Raw genomic sequence first — 19,293 nt, forward strand, 5'->3', positions numbered from 1 at the left:
CTGGTTCGCTATTTCGAAAGGGTCACTCACGAGCTGGATTTAGGGAATAATTTCGACATTGTTTATTTAGATTTCAGCAAAGCTTTTGACTCAGTCCCACATGAGCGGTTGCTTTATAAGCTGGAACAGGTTGGAATCACTGGGAAAATCCTTAGATGGATAGAAGGATGGCTTCAGGGCAGGAGGCAGAGGGTTGTGATAAATGGCTATTCCTTAGATTGGGTTGACGTAAGAAGTGGGGTTCCTCAAGGATCAGTATTAGGACCACTGTTGTTTTTAATTTTCATAAACGACATTGATGAAGGGATAGAGGGCGTGATGTCTAAATTTGCAGATGATGTTAAAATTGGTAGAATAGTTAATGATCACTGTCAAGCTGAGCTTCTTCAGAGAGACCTAGATAGACTTCAAGAATGGTCAGAAAAATGGCAGCTGTGCTTTAATCCAACAAAGTGTAAGGTATTACATCTGGGAAACAGTAATCCCAAAATAACTTATTCACTTGGTGGAGTTCAACTAAACCCAGTACTGGAGGAAAGGGACTTGGGTGTTACGATACGGTCAGACATGAAATTCTCTGAGCATTGTAAACAGGTTGCAAGGAAGGCCCATGGTGTCCTATCAATGATCTATCGAAATTTTGCAAGTAGAGATAGGGACGTGATAATCCCATTATATAAGGCTTATGTTAGACCACACTTGGAATACTGTGTTCAAGTATGGAGACCGCACCTAAAGAAAGACATCGAGCTTCTTGAAAGGGTGCAAAGAAGGGTAACTCGCCTGGTGAGATCGGCAAAAGGGCGTCCTTATGAAGAAAGACTTCGAATATGTGGGTTGCAGAGTTTGGAAACTAGACACCTTAGAGGAGATTTGATTGAGGTGTTTAAGGCTCTGAGAGGCATCAGTAAAATGAATGAGGATAAAATTTTCAAGATTATAAATGATGCTAGAACTAGGGGACATAAATTCAAGTTACGGGGGGAAATGTTTAGATTGGACTGCAGGAAGTTCTATTTTAGCCAGCGAGTTATAAATTACTGGAATAAGTTGCCTTCATGGGTGTAGAGGCCGACAGTTTGGGGAAATTCAAAGGTCATCTGGATAGTACTTTCGGGTAAGGGAAGCGCATAGGATGATAGGATTAATTTCCTTTTTATTTATTTTTATTTCATTTTATTATTTTTATTTATTTATTAATTATTATTATTTATTTATTTATTTAATTTTTGTTTTTATCATTGTTTTGTTCGGATTTTTTTTTTTTTTTTGGCTGGTGCAGCATAAGCCATAGGCTTTCTTGCACCATACGGCCGTTACTAATACTAAATACTAAATACTAATACTAAATACATTTGCAAAGATTTTGCAAACTATGTAACACGATCGCCGAGGGTTGTATCTGTCATGTGCTATCTAATCATGTATTGTCCTGTCACAAAATGATTATTATTTGCCATGCTATTCTTTTAGAATTAAGAAACTTCTGCTTTGAACTTTATCCGACTATCCACTTCGACTACTTTTTCCGGCAATCCATTCCAGTAATCTACGACACGCTGTCCGAAAGTAAAGTTCATGAGAGCCAGCTTTCTGTTACTCTTCAAAAATTTGAATTTGTGTCCCCTGGTTTTTTTCTCTCTTTTTCGAGTGAAAATATACCTCCCACCTTTATTTTACTGATTCATTTACCAGATCTCACCTGAGCTGCCTGGTTTCCAAGCTTTGTAGGCCGCACTTTCTAAGCCATTGTTCATATGGACATCGATTAGCATTCCTTGAGAATCTAGATGCCCTTCTCTCAACACTTTCTAGATATTCTTTGCCTTTCCTCAACCGTGTGTCCTCCAGACCTGGACACAATATTCTTAATCCGATCTTACCATCTTCTTATATACAAGGACAATGACATCCTTTTCTGTAATTGGGAAGGTCCTGTATATCACAAACAAAACACCATGAGCCATCCTGGCTGCCTCTTTACACTGCATGGAAAATTATGAAAAATTTTATGTCAGACTGAATCGTAACCTCTAGGTATTTTTCTTCCTGGCACACATTTAACTGTACCCCCCCCCCCCTAACTCCTAGGTGCAAAACATTATATTTAGAAGCAATAAACTTCAGTTGACATTTTTGAGACCATTTGTGAAATCTAAGTCAATTTGAAACAAATGACCTACTTCCAGGGCCGGATTTACACATAAGCTAAACAAGCTACAGCTTAGGGCCTCATGGTACAAGGGGCCTTGCTCCACCTTAAAAATTCTTTTTTTAATATTGTCACAGTGAACCGGTGAAGGGCCTAATACATGTTATAGCTTAGGGTCACAACAAATTTAAATCCGGCTCTGCCTATTTCTGTCGTTAATCACCCTTCCTAGCTTCAAATCATCGGCAAACTTTGATAACTTCCCCTGCACTCCCTCATCCCTCATTTTCATAGCTGATAAAAGAGCATGTCGCTCTAAAAGTAACAGTGTGCATTTTTTGAGTTTATTTTTTATTTTTATCGCTTTTAATTTCTTCTGTACGTTTATATTTTATCTTGTTGGTGCTATTGACCTTTATATTTTAATTGTATTTTTTTGTATACGGAAGGATTCCGTTGACGGAAAGCCTAGCCTTAATAAGGCCTTTTTTTTTTTTTTTTCTTTCAAATTTTGAATGATGCCAGCTCAAGAAGGTTGTCCAGTCCTCCAGAATTACCCCGAGTTTTTCATCCCGAAAAAAAAAAAAAAAAAAAAAAACAGAGCTTGGAACATGCAATTTATAAACACGATATATTGATTCGACATAACCTAAGTTTAACAGATATTTATTTAAAGTATACCCAGTAAAATAAAATAAAATAAAATATTTCCAGAAGCTTTCGGAACTCGTGTCCCTTTCTCAACTGACAGAATTTTTAAATACATTACAAGCAAACTGTGGCACGTTACTCATTCGTCATTGTTGTAGCACGGACGTGTGCTGCCTTGCGCCAGTGATCATCCATCAATAAAACGGTTGTCTCCAGGATTGGATGTATACGCATGCCTTTCTGGCGATTTAATGCCTTAGGGTTGTTCATTATGTTTAGTGACTCTAGCCATAGGCGGTGGCGAAAGTGTCGCGCGTGGTCCACTATCTCAAAGTCGCGCTTGGGGTCAAGATCGTGGTTGGTAGCCCAAAAATGTTCTGCAAGCGCGGACTGGTCAGTTTCGGCAAGCCGGATTGCTCTGTCGTGTTCCGTGAGGCGATCCTGGAGACGTCTCGATGTCTCACCTACGTAGCAACTGTTACAGGCCCTACAGGTGATACGGTACACTACATTGCTGCGTAAGACAGCAATGTAGTGTACCGTATTTAAGTATTACCGTTCCATAATGGAACGGTAATACTTAAAACGTATGCAGCCACCTATCCCATATACCGAGAAGTCATGATAGTCAACTGCTTTCTATAGCCAGTCAAAAGATTAAGGCATATTCCAGACACGGATAATAGCTTATGGTCAACTTGTGTTCTTTGTTTAAAAGAAATACTGTATTATCTTTGTAAGTGTTACTTATGATTCCAGAAATTTTTGTGAGAGTGAAAAAAAATATAAATTCGGGATTTATAATCACTTACGGAAAAAATATCAGGGAGGAACAGTGTTTTACAAATTTCGAAAATGACAATGAAATCCAATTACAAACTTACATAAAGTAGGGTTCTGAGCTGGATATCATCATTCTTCTCTTTCTTGGTGATTCCCTTCCCTTTTACTTCTGCCTTTCATTCTCTCTCTCTCTCTCTCTTTCTCTCTCAGGGTAATTCAGAATTTTTTTTTTTTTTTTTGGCTGGTGCAGCATAAGCCTCAGGCATCCTTGCACTATATGGCTAATAATAATAATAATAATAATAATAATAATAATAATCGCCCTTTTTGTGACGTCACACATCTTTGTTTACCCTCCAGTGGAGGGCAATGACATCTTTGTTTTTCAAATATCTGTTGATATTTCAACAGATATTTGAAAAATATGGATATAAAATCTGTAACCCCTTTATAACTTCTCCAATTCGTTCATGAATATTGTCTAATAGAATCTCATCTAAATATAGAAATAGCGCTATGAATTTTTCTTACCCTGCCTGTAACAGTAGCTTCTTGTGAAAGGTCCTTCAAAGCGAGAAAAATTCAATTAAAATAATACACTTTCATTGCATATTTTTAGTTTATGTTATTATGTTAAACGAACTATATTTCACAATAATTTGTTTAAATGATTTTGTACTAGTATATAAACGTAAACTATCTGATTTTCTAATTTCTTTGTAGTTATATGTATTTTCTTTGTAGTTTATATAGAATTAAATTCTCTGTAGGTATCAACGAATACTGTATTTTAAAGTTTCTTTTTCTAATGTAAAAGTTAGTGCAATTGCATCATTTCAGTACATAGCCAACTACTTAAGTAGTTATAAATTGACATCGTATCTCATATTGTGAATACCTTCTTTGAGTTTATTTTCCTTAGATTTTGTTGTTTTGTTATATTCATTGTATTATTTAAATTATTTTATTAATAAAAATATGCAAATCGTAGACCGTTGCAATAGTAATTTTTATAAATTCATCAAGTTTTCAGAGGCATAACAGGGGGATGCATGGGGGAATTTCCCCCGGAGCGCCAAGCTTCAGGGACTCAAATTGAAGGAATTACCTATCACAATCAGGGGCGGCAGAAGACATGTTGTCCCCAGGCGTCGACGACCCTAGCTACGCTACTGAAAGATTGATTACTTGCATATAATGGGTGCTTACTTTTAAGGCGTGGGATTGTCTAGTTCCGGCTCTGCACCACAGTCAGGATACCCTATAACTCAGAGAAGTAAGGAGTAAGATATGTTACTACTCTGTGCCCTAGAACAGGACTCTGTCAAGCCTTCTAAACCTAGAAGTAAACAGGAAAACGCCAACGCTACCTCTATATGCACGTCTAGATGGCGTTGCATAAGCCCTTTTCCCATTTCTGGAAAATAGGCTAAAATGTGCAGAGAGTGATACACTTTAAATATAGTATTATGCAAAATAAGTTCCAGGATACTTTTAACACGAAAAAAAAAAAAAAATGTTTTCTAGCCATTCTGGTACGACTTCATCTCAGCTTCACTGACTTGGAGGCTAATGTAGCTTAATAATAAAGGGGAAAAAAGTCTTTCCAATTAGATTGAGTTTCCAAAAAACAAAGAAATTCAAATTCAAATAGACCAAATCAGATTGAGCTTCATATAATGTATTCGATTTAAATTCCGAATAGTGTTGATTCTACACCTGTCTAATCGAGCTCCGCGGTGGGAATTTGTCTTACTGACGTAAAATGAATTCAAGCTACACTAATTACATGTAGCTTAAAACTTATTACACACATAACGTTTTTGTAGCTGTTCCGAGTGCGAATTCATGTTATTAGCCAAACAAATGAGCAATTATTTTCTTTAAAGTTCTAACAGTCGTTTTCCTCCTACCAATAATTAGAAACACACGAATTGGCAGAAAGTAGGCAATGACTATGGAGAGTACAGGAAGTGTAACACGAGTGAATGGGCATTCCCAGCGTCATTTTGTGACATATTTTTGACTCATGCGTATTGTAGTTTTTTCCCCGATTAAGAAACATATTTTATTTTGATGTTGCAATTCAATAAGGTTCCTGCTATTAAAGTCCGAACTTTGAAATACCATTAAACCAAAGAAACGCATCTAAAATAAATATTCTAGATCTGGTGATTACTTATTACATTAAGTAGGGTGACTACGTATTACATTAAGTAAATAAATAAATAAATTTCCTCTATATACTCCGGGACTACCAAACGGTCAGAGGAGTTCACAAGCTAGCTACGCTACGACCCTATAGACAGAATACAAGAAACAGCACCGTATTTAGCAGTCACGGACTTGAATCCTGGTCGCTCAAGGCACGTGTACTTATGCACGCGCTTCGGGTACGACCAGTCCTGAGGGAATAGGAGGGTGAAACGAATTTGAGTTCCGTATTTGAAAAGGACCTAAATCCAAATAAAGGGAGGTCTCAGTCTCAGCAAGGTGGTCTTAGAATACACGTAATTTACAGAAAATACACACGGCGTAATATGGCCTATGTCGTCGATGCTCCTAAAAACCACTGCTCATCTCAGTTGCCCAAATTATTCATTGTATGATTCCTGTCGCCTCAAAGGTGGTACTTGTACTTGTGCATATGTTCATTCCGATATTTCCTGTCAGAGACTTGGTAATTTGGAAATTTGGTAATTTTCCTCTTTTACTGGACTTGGTCATTTCTCCTCTTTTTTATCTTTTCTGGCTTAAAATCTCTCTACCTCATTGTGTCAAATTCATCTGTTGTCTTTACCGTTCTCCCAACTCCTCTAATCACTTGGAAATCTTTGACTTCCTCTCCTTGCAACTTGACTTCCTCTCCTTGCAACTTGACTTTTTACAGTGCAACTTTCCTAACAGTGATTTTAATGTTCACAACTTCAACTGGATTTCATTTTCTAGTCACACAGACACACCTGGTCGAGATGCTGGAGCTTTTGCAATTACTAATGACCTTGCACAGATTGTTCATTTACCTACCAGAATACCGAACAATCCTAACCATACAGCCAACACGCTTGATCTTTTTCTCACAAACAATCCTTTAGGCACCTAAGGTAACAACTGGGTGATTGTCTCTTCTCCAATTGAGTCTTTATCTCATGGCAATTTCCAACCTCGTGTTGTTTGGCATCACAAGAATGAAAAATGGGATGACCTGAGAGATATCTTTTCTTCTTTTCCTTGGTCGGATTATTGTTTCAAAACTTCTTCTGATGTCAACGTTTGCTCAGATCGTGTCAGTGAAACTATTCTTGTAGGAATGAAATCCTTCATTCTGCGCTCCACTTTAAAATCTCGTCCTTTATCTAAAGCTTGGTTTTCCAAGAAATGTGCTAATGCTGTTCAAGAGAAGAATGTTGCATATTGTAAATGGCTTCTTTTCAACTTTTCAGTTTCATTTTCTGTGTACACCAAAGCTCGCAACAATTATAAAGCAGTTATTAATCAGTCCAAACTAGATTTTGAACAGGCTAAGAGTAGAAAACTTGCTTCTTGACCGAATGGTAGCAGAGTATTCTGGACTCTTGCCAAAGCTATCGGCTGCAACTTTTGCCCATCTCTGCTTCCACCGCTGTCAAAACCAGATGGTTCTATTGTCACTTCAGCCAAGGATAAAGCTGACCAGCTCGCATCCCATTTTCCTTCCAACTCATGTATTAATGATCTTGCTAAAACACCTCCCACCATTCCTAGCACGCTCCATTCAATGCCTCCTGTGGTCTTCCATCAAAATGATGTCAGAAGTATTTTGATGAAAGAATCTTGATGCTAAGAAAGCTCCAAGTCTCAGTGGTATTTCTCCACTTTTTCTCAAAACCTGTGCTCCTGAATTTACTCCTGTGCTTTGTCGCCTTTTTTTCGCATTCTCATTCCAAAAGCGTTTTTCCTTCTGCTTGTAAATTTTCTCACATCCATTCAGTCCCTAAAAAGGATGGCAAATCCCTCCCATCCAATTATTGTCCCATTGCAATTACTTCTACAATTTGTAAAGTAATGGAGAAATCAATTAACCGCCAACTCTTAAACTACCTAGAAACCTTCCGTCTGATCAACAATCGCCAGTATGGATTCCGTCAGTGTCGATCCACTGGTGATATTCCGGTTTATGTTACCCATTTATGGACATATTTCGATCGTATTTGGCATAAAGGTCTTCCAAAATAGCTTTCATCTTATGATTTGCGAACTGTTTTTTGTAATTGATTATCCAGTTTTCTCTCTGACCGCTCATGGAGGGTGATAGATGGTTCTCTCTCTTCTAACTTATCCATTAATGCTTGTGTCCCCCAAGGTTCAGGTCTTTCCCCCACTCTTTTCCTCTTGTTTATTAATGACTTTCCATTGACCGGAAACCTCTCCATTGTTTTGCTGATGATAGCACATTGCGTTCCAATTTCCATTTTGAGAAACCATTTTCAATCAGCTTGAACATCTCAAATATCCGCTACCAATTCCTTAAATGCCGATCTCCAAGTAATTCTCCAGTGAGGCAAAGAAAACTTAATTGATTTCAATCCTTCTAAAACTAAATCCTGTGTTATATCTCGCAAAAAGGGTTATTCTGATCCTATGCTTATGTTTTTTGACTCTCCGATTTTTAGGCTAGATGATCTCTTTTGGGGATTACCCTGACTTATAATCTGTCTTGCTACAAGCACATCACAAATATTGCTTCCTCTGCATCTAAAAAACTTGGTTTTCTCTTTCGCTCTCGACGTTACTTTTCTACCAAACAGCTGCTCACTGTGTAAAAATCTGAAATCCGACCTAACATGGAACATCGTTCCCACATCTGGGGTGGTGTCCCCCAAAACCTCTCTCAGGCTTCTAGATTCCATTCAGAAGAGGGCAATTAGGTTAATTAATGATTCATGTAATGGACAGGACAGTGGACAGACTCTAACAGAGTCTTTCCACTCTCTGCCTCATAGACGTTCTGTTTTTGCTGCATGCCTTTTCTACAGATGGGCACTGTTATTCTGAATTGGCTTCTGTAATATCCGCCTCTCTTTCAAAGCAGTCCGAACACCTGCCACCACCGGCCAACATCCATTTACTGTCCAACTTCAAACTCACAGAACCAACTTTTCATCTTCCTCGTTTATTTATTCATCTGCCGTTTTCTGAAACTATCTTCCTTCATAGGTATTTCCTGAAAATTACAGTCTACAGAAGTTCAAGTCTAATGTCAAAAAATATCTCCTTTCGTCTTCTCAACCTCCAACCCATGCACGGTGTGTCAAGTGTAAAGTATGTTGATGTCAAACGGCACCAAGGATTTCCCCCATCTCCGCGTTGCTTTCATTGTAGGTGAACCAGTTCACTGGGAAGGCCAGATATTTAAAAGTATATGGATATTGTAAATGTGTAAGGTCATGTACCGTTATTGCTTTGGCCATTTAGCCACTGGACCCCTACTGAGGCCCAACGGTGGCCACACTTCGTCCTGTGGATGCAGACCAGGTACACCAGTATTTTAAGTAGGTACCCTGGCAGGTCCTGCCGCCTACTTCCCTGAGATTTCAGCGGCTAGCACCTATAAAAAAAAAAAAAAAAAAAATATATATATATATATATATATATATATATCGATTGCGTTGGGATGTTGCTTGACATGAATAGGCCGAGACTGGGCTAAACTGTAAATTTGGTCGAGATTAGATTTGATGTGAGGGGCCTTCGCTTGTATGCAGATAGAGTGGGGGAGGGGAGGCGGAAGACTGGGGGATTAAATGCAGAAGAATGGGGACGCAGATGATTAGTGGGGCATATCCATGCCCCACTAGGAGAACAGAGGATCGGCGGGGGAAGGGGGAGCCAAGAGGCTGTCTTCCCTCTTCCCACTGAGGAGTGTGGTTTTAAGTGAAATGGGCTAGAGTGCTCAATTCAGGCAGCCAATAAGGGTATTGGTAGCAAGCTGCGTAGTCTGGGCTTAGTGTGTAGCAGTCCGGTCCTAGGATTATGATCATTCATGTGGCATGGTTCCACGTCCATATTGTCTTCAGTTAAGTATAGCGTTATGCATCGTTTTAGAGTCTCCAGTTAGTCAGTTCTTCAGAAGGGTGAGTCTTAGTCCACATGCCATATTTTGTAATTAGATCAGTTGAGCCTTTTGTTTGTGGTTGTTCCTTGCCTCAGATTTGTTGTTGTCCAGATGCACGGTACTATTGATTCTAACACCTCTTGTGCTTGGGGTTTTCATAAAAAAAAAAAAAATAAAAAAAAAGCCTAGTGTTTATGTCGCCTCACCACCAATATCGTGGACCCGGGTTTGAATCCAACCGCGGAAAAAAAAAAAAAAAAATAGGGAAATTCGCTTCTGCCACCCACCAATAGATGCAAAAGACAAAGCTAAAACAGGTCCACTTCCATAGTTGGATGAAGATGAGAAGTCGAAATATTGAGTATATTGCATCGAGTGTGGTGCATGATAGTCACTCACGTATTGGCCTTAGGTAGAGGGGTCAGTTCGAAAAGTCGGAGACAGTCTCCCGTGTACGACGGTGGGGCGAGTGGCACTGTCTACCATATGGCTACCACAACTGAAGGGCAACGCCACCCAGCCGAACCATCTAGAAGTGTTTTCTATGCATCTCTGCTAGTGACCGTCCATCGAATGAATACATTCATCAGGCGAGCATATCACGAAGAAGCGAAAATAGAGAAAGACAAAAAAAAATTAAATTATTATTTTAGGGTTGCCCGTAATTAAATACATTAACCCATATTTGTGTCTGTAAATTGCGTATGTTCTATGGTCGATTTTCCTGTTTTGCTGGATGAAAAAACCCCAGTTACTGGGGAGAAAAACCTTGCTATCTACGCCTGAGACCGACTAACTCAGCCATGGAGTGATAAAAGCCCATTAAAGTTCCTCGCGCCATCGACTGGATTCGAACCCAGGCCTTTTCCACCCGGTGTGGGGAGGACGGTGATAATAACACTGTGCTACCGCGCAGACAATACAGATAGACATGACAATGTACAGGCGAATCTACACTCCAAGTGGTTACAACGACTTTTGACTGTTCACGTCACCAAACAGTGAATAACGGACCGCAGACAAAAAGAATCTGATAGGATCCTGCAATCTTGAAAAAAATCAAGCAGGATGTGAGCGACTAATTACAAACCACAGCGAATACGGACACAATGGGAGCAGTCTTGTACAGCATGTACAAGAAATACAACCCAAAGCAGCCAAAGTCGAAGTAGGCAAGATCGCAGTATCCAGAATAGTAGAAGAGTGGAAGAAAGCTGTAGCAAAATTCGAGGAATGGATCCCAAAAAAGACCCACACCAGACCGAAGCAGAGACCCAACAGAATCCTGTGACAAGTAAAGACTAATTCAATATGCGAATAATGCCAGATTATCTCAACGACAAGGAAGTAACACTAGACATTTGCATAGACATTTACTGTGATGCATTAGCAACCTCCAGGATGAACGGAAGGGAAACAAGAGAACAATAACACAAAATGCAATGATAAGCAATCACCAGCTTCGGAAAGAAAAGCTACAGCAGAACATAGAAGAGAGAAGAGTGAAGATAGGACAAATGACCCAATACCAAAGGAGTAACAGAAGTAAGAAGCTGATCAGAAAACTGAAGGCCATCCTTAAGAAAGACAAGATCCAAAGCAAACACGAGACCTATAATGAGAGGATCAAAGAATATCCTGACACCCTCAATCAGGAACTCCTGGACTTCAGCAAAAGACTTAGTCCCCACAGTGCCCACAGGAAAGCAGACAACAGGATATTTGATGAAAACCAGAGCCTTCTATAATAAAATTGGATAAGCGAAAAAGGAATACAACGGGCCCACAAACTAGGAAGCACTCGAGGAGTTATGGGTAACCCGTGAAGCAGCGAAGATCCACCCCCATGTGACTTAGCATTTAGCATTAGCATTAGTAGAGGCATATGATGCAAGAAAGCAAGCTTATTCAGCATCAGCCAAAAAAAAAAAAAAAAAAACCCTCTCCCATTTCACCCCTCCGTTCGTTCGAAATACCTGTCCAGTTGAGCTTTAAATTTGTTTAGGCTATCAACTTCAACAACAAGTGATGGAAGTCGGTTCCACCAACCAACCACCCGCTGGCCAAAGGCAAATTTCCGCACATCTATCCGACATCCGTCCTTCCTCAATTTGAATTTATGCCCTCTGAGGTGATTATTCTGAGAAAGATGAAGAATCCCATTGGCATTGAGCATGCTCAAACCATTCAAAGCCTTATACACCTCTATCAGATCACCTCGCCGGTGCCTAGTCTCCAGACTCTGTAATTTGCAAAACTTAAGCCTTTCTTCGTAAGAGCAACCCTTTGTTCCATTTACTAATCTTGTTGCCCTTCTCTGTACCCGTTCCAGCAGCTCTACATCCTTCTTGAAATGAGGCCTCCAGACCTGTATACAGTACTCAAGATGTGGCCTAACCATTGCCTTATACAAGGGAATAATCACCTCCTTATCCCTGCTAGAAAAATTCCTGTATATCATTGACAAGACACCATGAGCTACTCTTGCAGCTCGTCTGCACTGCTCAGAGAACTTCATATCTGCCTGCACAATTACCCCCAGGTCCTTTTCATTCTCCACCACTGTCAGTGTAGTACCGCAGAGTTGATACATTGCTCTGGGGTTACTGTTACCCATATGTAGTACTTTACATTTGTCAATGTTAAACTTCATTTGCCACCTCTCAGCCCATCTGTTCAACCTTTCCAGATCCTGTTGCAGCAGCACAGCGTCAGTAGTGTCCTTAACGACCCTGCCAACCTTTGTATCGTCTGCAAACTTAGACATTAAACTTGATATCCCATCATCAATATCATTCATAAACACCGAAAACAACAATGGACCCAACACTGAACCTTGAGGAACTCCACTAATAACATTAGTCCACGTTGAGCAGTGTCCATTGATTACCACTCTCTGTCTTCTGCCACTCAACCATCCCCTTATCCATAGCAGCAATTTGCCTCCAATGCCACACTGCTCCAATTTGTGCAGCAGTCTTCCATGTGCAACAGTATCAAAAGCCTTTCTAAGATCCAAATATATAATATCAAAGTTATTCCCTGCATCCAGTTCTTTTGTGACTACATCATAGTATCCAATCAAATTGGTCAGGCAAGACCTGCCCTTAACAAAACCATGCTGCGTCTGAGCTATAACTGAATTCTTGTCTAGATGATCCTGCAGTGCTTCTTGAACCAGTGCCTCCATTAATTTCCCTGGAACAGAAGTTAAACTAACAGGTCTATAATTACTTGTGTCAGCCTTTGATCCTCCTTTGTGAATTGGGGTTACATTTGCACATCTCCAGTCTATGGGTACCTCCCCTGAGTCCAAAGAAGCTCTCATAATTATGGCTAGGGGTTTGCATACTTCCTTTGCTGCCTCCTTTAATATAACTGGATAGATCCCATCCACCCCAGGTGCCTTTTTTATGTTCATCCTCAACAATCTCTCCTCCACTTTCCTCTCAGTTATTACAAAATCATCCAGCTCACTGCCAATGTTTACTTTACCTACATCATTCTCCTTTCTGAACAACTCCTCATGTGTGAATGTAGATGCAAAATACTCGTTTAGATTGTTAGCCACCTGAGCAGGATCCTCAACTGTTGAACCATCAATATCCAGTGGACCAATCTGATTCATCCCTTTCCTCTCGAGTTCAAGTATGTAAAGAACTCCTTTCTGTTTTTCTTTGCATCCTTTGCCAAGGATTTTTCGTAGTCTGCCTTTGCCTGCCTAATCTCCTTTGTGACTTGGTTACAGACCAACTTATATCTATCATAGGCTTTCATGTCACCCATTAATTTGTATGTATCCCATGCATTTTTCTTCTCTGCCACATGTCTCATTAGTCCATCTGACAACCATTTAGGCCTAAACCTTGAACAATATTTCTTAGTTGGTATGTAAAGCCTGGTAGCCACCAAGATTAGTTCCTTGAATGCTTCCCATTTTGAGTTTGCTGTTGGTAACATCATCAGTTGGTCCCACTGTATAGAATTTAAATACTGTCTCAGACCATCATAGTCGCCTTTACGAAAACAAAAACCCTTCCCTTTACCTCTGATGGTAGTTACCTCCTTGAGTAAATCCCACTTCAACACACTGTGATCACTGCCACCTAGTGGTTCATTTATCTGCAGGTTCTTAATGCATGAAGAATCACTACTGATAATCAGATCAAGAGTATTGCTCCCTCTTGTTGCCTCACGAACATGCTGATGTAGAAAACAATCATCCAATAAATCCACAAAAGCCTTGCTAGTGTGCGAGTGACCAACCTACAAATTCCAGTCAATATCTGGGAAATTAAAATACCCCATTATAAGACTCTCTGATTTACTGGCCCACTCTATTTCCCTGTACAATATATTATTATACTCATCAGAGTCATTAGGCCTATAGCACACTCCTACTCTCAATTTTGATTTCCCTATGCTTATGTCACACCAAACTGACTCGACACTGCCCTGTCCATCGATGTCAACTGGCTTCACTTCCTTTGACTTTATGTGTTTCTTAATTAATAGCATAACCCCTCCTCCCCTCCTGTCCTGTCTATCCTTTCTATATACATTGTATTCCCCAAATTCCAGTTCCGCATTACTTATATCTGTGTGACACCACGTCTCTGATATCCCAACAATATCTGCCTTTGATGTTTTGAGCAATACCTCAAATTCATCAAATTTATTTACCAAACTCCTAGCATTGGTGTACACGCAGGTATACATGCACCTGTTTCTATTCTTAGCTACCCTAACACAACCCATGTGTTTACTTGTACCGCAATGACTACCAGCAGTCTCTGAAATATCCTGCATCTTGTTTTTCAGACTTCTGCTCATTTGAATAGAAGCAGTGCAAGAATCACTTCCACCTCTGCCAGTGGCTACTGTTAATCTATTAGTCCTTGTATCCCCCCCCAACTAGCAGTTTTCCGACCCACCTAACACTGCCTCGACAGCATCAGCAAAAATTCTTGCACCCTTTCTATTTAAGTGTATCCCATCCCTGTAGAAGCAATCTCTCCTGTTAACAAGTACAGTCCAGGCTGAAAAAAATTCTACCCCTTGAGCCTTGCACAATCCCTCCAGGGCCGAATTGATCGACAAGGCTCTCATCATATACTCCCTCCTATCGTGCCTGGGCAGAATTGCAGACACTTTCAAGTTTAACCCTAATTCACGGCTTTTTTTCAACAGTGACCTGTACTTGCTAAGTAATTCCGCCGGTCTCCTACTCTTAATATCATTAGTGCCAACGTGTACAACTATATCACCTTTTGTGCCCTTAAAAGGTAACTTTGTAATGTCCCTCTTGCCCTCGTGGGTAGCACAGTTTGTACAATCGCCGTCCTTCCTACACCGGGTGGAAAAGACTTGAGTTAGAATCCTGTCCATTATGTGAGGAATTTTTGTCCATTATGTGAGGAATATGTGAGTTAGTCGGTTTCAGGGGAGGAGAGTATGGTTTTTTTTTTCTACTGGAAACTCGGGTTTTTCGTCCAGCAAACAGAAAATCGACCACAGAACACATGCAATTTACAGACAGTATATACGGAGCAATATGGCTTTAGTTGCCGATGCTACTAAAACCTTATTACAACGACAAGAATATGTCCATCTTCAACAATTTCTCTTTCACTTTCCTTTCAGTTATCACAGTCATTAACTTCATGTTTAAGTTTCATAAACGTTCCAGTATTTTGCATCTGCAGTCAAATATTAACAACTCTTCAGGGACGGGGATGAAAGCGGTTTGTCAAATTCTAATAGGGATCTTAATGATTTTGTGATAACTGAAAGGAAAGTGGAAGAGAAAGTTTTGAAGCTAAATATAAAAATGGCACGGGGTGAATAGAAATAATCCAATTATATCAAGAGAGGCAGCTAAGGAGGTAAGCATACTCTTAGAGATCATCTTTGGATCCATGGCGGAATCGCTATGGACTGAATATGTGCAAACGTATCATGAATTTACAAAGGGGTATCAAAACGATCTTCTCTGAGCAGCTTGATTGGATACTACAAGAATACTGCAGTAACAAAGGAACCGTATGCAAAAATTAATTTTAGTATGAGGTACTTGGATTTTAGGACAGCTTTTGATACTGTTTAATATAAAAGACTGCTCTACAAATTTGGGTAGTGTGGCATTAAGGGCAAGTTGCTGTTGTAGATAAAGGGTTGAGTGGGAAAACACAGAGAGTAGCTCTTAATGAGGAGTGTTCTTTTTGTATTAATGTATTAGCGAAGGTCCACAAAGTTGAATGCTGGATACACTGTTGTTTTCGATAATTATTAATCGTATTAATGAAGACATATCAGGCTGAACGTCGAAATTTGCAGATGATGCGAGGGTCGGCATGGTAGTCAATGGGGTAAGCCAATCTACCTAGAAAATTGGGCCGATTGGCCGAGAAATGGCAGTTGAAGATTAACAGTGACAAAGGCAAGTACTGTATATGGGTATATGTAATCTTAGATTAATGTACTCTCAAGGTAGTGGAATATGAAAAAGACCTGGGGCAATTTTGTAGTTAGATATTAAGTTCTCTGAGCAGTACAGAGAGGGTGCGCGGACAGCTCATGGGTTTGTCAATGATATAGAGGAATTTTTCCAGCAAAGGGAAGGAGGCGATTATCCCATTGTGTAACATGTAGACATGTATAGTATCTTCTGTACAGCGGCTCCCGGAACATAAGTTCATCTCTGCCATGTTACTCTGTGATGATACAAAACTCTGTAGAGCGGCCAGATACGTGAAGTGTTATGTTTGTGGATATTATGTGTTGTTTAGTTGTTTCTGGCCTCTTTGCCACCGGGCAGGCGATCTTCTGAAAAGCGTGCCCGGTGCCCGTCTACACCACGAGGAGGTGGGCCACAATTAGATATGTCCTTAGCCAAGTGGAGATAGACCATTACAATCTTTGTCTGCCCTGAAGAGGGTGAAGTCCTTCACCCACCAGAGACAGTGCTATACCAGTGGGTGCGAGCAAATCCCGTACCCACAGCTGCCCGAACTTAGGGTTCCAGCAGAGAGAAAAAAAAAAATAATAATAAATAAATAAAATCATTTCATTTTAAAAATAAAATAAGTTAGTTAAAAAAAAAACAAAAGAAAAAAAAGTAAAATAAAATAAACTAAGATAAAAATTTATAGATAAGAGCAGAAAAAAAAAATAAAATAAAATAAAAATAAAACAGTAAAACTGTTAAAAAAAGAAAAGAAAAAAGCAGTAAAATAAAAAAAAACAAAAATATATATATAGATACAAAGTAAAAAAAAAAGAACTTACTAATAAAATAAATAAATAAATAAAATGAAGGTGAAGTAAAATTATATAAATAAAAAATAAATAAATAATAAAAAAACTTATAAATAAAAGTAAGAAGAAAAAAAATAATAAAAAAATAAGTAATGATTGTAAATATAAAATAAAATAAAAAAGATAAATAAAAAAATAAATAAAAAAACCCCACAGACTTTCTTCTATTCTCTCTAGCTAAAGAAAATAGAAGAAAAAAAATTTACACAAAAATAAATAAATAAAATATATTAAAAAAAAAAACATATATATATATATATATATAAATAAATTTAAAAGAAAAAAAAACAAAAGTGAATTGTCTAAGATTGGACAGATTCCGCACCCACTGGAGGAAGTGCAGCACCAGTGGGTGCCAGCAATCCTCGGGTTGACAGGCCTGAGGGGATAAAAGTAAATAAAGAAAAGAAAGAAAAAAAAAACTGGATCTATGTGATCTGCTAAGAGCTATTCAAGGTGACAATATTTTATTTTTGCAAGACACCGCTCACTGTTGAGGCTGACATTATTGAAGGTGCTGGAGACATGGTAGGAGGTGAAGCTGATGCGGGATTGGCCAACAGAAGTTTTTTTCTAGAAAATAAATCAGAAGCAAATTGTTGTAGGATTCCAATGTGTGAGGCAGATTCTACTAGATGTTTTTCGTTGCCAGGTGAGAAGGTGTTTATACGATCTTGTAGGGATTTCCGTAGCTCAGCATAAAAAGGGCAGTGATAGAGCAGGTGGTTCCAGCCTTCCAATTGTAGACAAAGGTAAGAATCGGTATTGCTTATTCTGAACTGAAAGAGTTTTTAGTTGAAAGAGCCATGTCCAGTTATGATAAATGATGTGTAGAAGTTTGGAGAGAACCATAGGGAATTTTTCTTTTTGGCAGTAAAGGAGACTTCTGGTATAAATTTATATGTAGTCCTGCCTTTAGGGGTTGTGTTCCAACGATCTTGCCAAATTTTTGTTAAAGAAGACGAAATCCGGGTTTTTTCAGCTTTGGTGTCTGCAAGGACATCATTCTGTATTCCATAGATTTCCATGGAGGTCTGGCGTTTTTGAAAGTAGCAGAAGGCACAGTATAAAATGTGCAAGTCCAGAGGTAACACTCCAGCTATGACCTGCAGGGCATCAGTTGAGAGAGAGAGTCCTGCAGGCACGAAACATTGCAAGAATCACGCATCTTTGCAAGGAGAGTAGTTTTGATTTCAATTTGACGTTCTTAATTCTGTCATACCAAACCGGAGCAGCATAGGGTGCAATAGGTATGAATACTGCCTTGTAATATAAGAGAAGAACTCTGTGTCCAAGCCCCAAGTCAGTTCTTATAATCCGAACAATAGCCATAGTAAATTTCTTGATTTTATCTATTAGGTGGTTTACGTGGAGAGTAAAATTGAGTCTGTCATCAATGATCACACCAAGATGTTTTAAGTGCTTGACATATGGTATTTGCTTGTTAGCTATTTTCAAGATAGGAGGACAATGGATATTTAGTTGACCTTTAAAGATCATGATTTTGAAATGGAGATATTTTAAGTTTGTTGGCAGTTGCCCGTTTAATGAGATCCTTTAAGACCGGAGAAGCCCTTTCTTGAATTTGTTACCTGGAGTTGCCTGAGAAAACAATGACAAGGTCATCAGCATATGCAAATGGAGTAGCAAAATCAAAATGTCTAGTTAGCCATGTATTTAGTGTAATGTTTCAGAAGAGCGGCCCCAGAACAGAGCCCTGAGGACATTCTCTATTGACAGCTTGTGTTATGCTGCAGGTTTTTGAAGTAACCTGTATAGATATCCCATTGTTTAAGGCAATTTCGTTAGGCTGCATCTTGAGTACAGCATTCAGGTCAGGGGATCTCATTTTAGGAAGGACTGGACCTATTTGTATGGGCGCCGAGAAGGGCAACGAGGTTGTCAAGGTAACAAAATGATAGTCAGTTTTACCAAGAAAGGCTGCAATTCTGCAAATTGCAGTGTCTGGAGACTAGTCATATCCGAGGTGATCTGATTGACGTACTTGGGACTTGGACCGAATTGAGCAGGCTCGCTGATGATATTCTTCCTCTTGCTCAGACCACACACACACACACACACACTGAGGATGGATGGTTGCAGGGTACGTGTGCAGAAGTTTGTTTACAGCCAAGCTATATGATTGTTGAGAACAAACGTCCATCTCACAAGAGATGGATTCAAAGATGAACTGAAAAAAATTTTAGATGGGATGGACAGTTCACATAGGAATTTTTTCTTCCTTGGCTGATGCTTCATAAACTTACTTTCTTGCATCATTAGCCACTACTAATAC

The sequence above is a fragment of the Mastigoproctus giganteus genome, chromosome 13 (assembly GCF_048544385.1).
Source record: "Mastigoproctus giganteus isolate SK-2022 chromosome 13, ASM4854438v1, whole genome shotgun sequence".
Lineage (NCBI taxonomy): Eukaryota > Metazoa > Arthropoda > Arachnida > Uropygi > Thelyphonidae > Mastigoproctus > Mastigoproctus giganteus.